Below are 2,318 nucleotides of genomic sequence, written 5' to 3' on the forward strand. Positions count from 1 at the left end.
GCCGTCCTGCGAGGGGCAGCGGCAGCGCGGCCGGGCCTGAGCGACACTCAGGCGTCCGCCGCGGCCACCTCTGCGCCGCTAGGACCCCGGCGGGCCCGGAGCGGGGGCCTTCGCGGCCGGAAGTGCTCGCCCGAGCGCTGCGGGGACGGAAGCCGGCCGGCAGAGGGCGTCCTGCCCGGACGCGACTTTCCTCACAGCGGCTCTACGTGCTCCTGAGCGGCTGGTCGGGGCCCGCGTGGCGCTGGGCCGCCTGTGGCGTTCGCGTCACGGCCTTGTTGCCCTGGAAACGGCTGCCGGCCGGAAGGTGGCTCGGAGAATGTCTGTAGTACCTGGCCCTGCTGTCGGGAGTTTAGGGCCAGATTTCACGCCCGAGACGCCCAGGACAACGCCGGGCTCTGCGCAGACTCCGAGTTACTTGTTTCCCGTCGTCTTTCATGAAGGCGCCGCTTGGCCCCGGGACTGCGAAGGCAGAGTCTAAATTCAGGTTGTTGGAGCGGCCAGCCAGGCACCTGGATGAATGCGAGCGCGCGAGCGCCCTTCCCTCCCACACCTGTCCCTCTTAACCCTGCCTCTTTTTTTATTTCTTTTTTCATAGCATTTATCATTCTCTGAGATTAGTAGATTGTTCATTAAAACATAAATTCCATAATGAATTTTATTTAATGCTGTATCCCGAGGGTCTAAAATTCTGTCAAGCAATAATAGGTCCTGACAATTCGTAGGCAAGATACGGAACAAGCCTAAGTGTCCATCAGCACGTGAATGGGTAAAGTGAATGTGGTATATATGCAATATGGAGTATTATTTGACTGTAAAGAAAAAGAATTATGTCATTTGCAAGAAAATAAATGGAAGCCGGGCATAGTGGCGCACGCCTGTAATCCCAGCACTCGGGAGGCTGAGGCGGGAGGATCGTGAGTTCGAGACCAGGCTGGGCTACAAAGTGAGCTCAACGCCAGCCTGAACTGCAGAGCAAACGCTGTCTCAAAAAGACAAAGCAAAGAAAAGAAAGAAAATAAGTGGAACTAGAGAACATCATGTTAAGGGAAATACGCCAGATTCAAAAAGACAAGTACTACATGTTTTCCCTAATATGCGGCGTCTACAAAAGTACAGAGAAGACTATCATTAGACAAGAAGAATGGAACACGATGGAGAGGTGTAAGGGAAGACCTCGGAGGGTGGATGTGATCAAAACATACCTGTATGGAAATACCAGCCTGAAATCTAGTGTGTTGTACAATTAATGGGCACTAAGAAATACTAATTTTTTAAAGTAGATAAAACCGTTTCATCTATTCTTAACTACAAAAAAGTGCTTTATAAATACTTTTTGAATGAGCCCTGCTTTTCAAACTGAGCAAGGCGTGTCCGCGATGGCCGCTAATAGTGAACAGCCGTTTGTGGAAGGGCGGGTCCTGCTCAATCTTCCAATTTTTCAATAATGTTTAAATTTTGAGAATTACTGCAGCGTTTTAAACAAGTTAAAACCATTTTTCACTTCTGGTCTAAGGTGTTGCTGTTGTGGATGAGGGTCCCTCACATGCGGAATAATTCCAAAGGGTATAGGCGCTTTGTACTGTATGGTTAGGCGCACACATGAGAGGGAAGTATTTGCAGGTGAAGAGCTGGTCTCCAAACAGCAGTGAACTGGGATATCCAAGGTATGTTTGGAGATGCTCTGAATAGATTTGGCCAGCTTTAAGGTTCAGTGTTGGAATGAAAAACAAGATTAGCTAGAGATAAGAGATTAAAGAGAACCTTAAAAGCAAGCAAAGAAATTTTAGTTTTAGCATATAAGGCATTAAGGATATTTGAGCCGAATAGTATAATAAGAAGTTCTTGGAATATAACCAGTGCGGGGTTATGTGTGTGAGTAAGCAGACTCAGACAGTGTAAGAGGTTATTGCAGCACTTAGGCATAAGAGAGGAGTTCTGTGAAGGGCAAAAGGTTGAAGATTAGCCTTTGAGAAGCGTTCACATTTTACAGAGACTCTTAAGTCTTCTACTTTAATTTTGAATATACATAAATGTCTAGAGAAATTCACCTTTCTGTGTATGTCCTCAGTCTTCTCCTGAGTTCCTCCAATTGACTAAGTTTTTTAAAGGTGACTAGGAGCCAGCCCGTGTTGAAAACCAGAGGCCACATCGATTGTTTACTGTTGCTTCACCTAATGAAGTGATTAGGCAAGTAAAAGACAACTCAGCATCAATGCACAATGTCTGGTGTACAAAGAAATGCGGCATTTCCATTTTTCCTAAGACAACCTTTTTTAAGCCTCTCCTGCCTTGATGACAAAATAATTTTAAGAGCATCC

Source organism: Chinchilla lanigera, unplaced genomic scaffold (assembly GCF_000276665.1).
Source record: "Chinchilla lanigera isolate Chin_1 unplaced genomic scaffold, ChiLan1.0 scaffold00039, whole genome shotgun sequence".
NCBI classification, from domain to species: domain Eukaryota; kingdom Metazoa; phylum Chordata; class Mammalia; order Rodentia; family Chinchillidae; genus Chinchilla; species Chinchilla lanigera.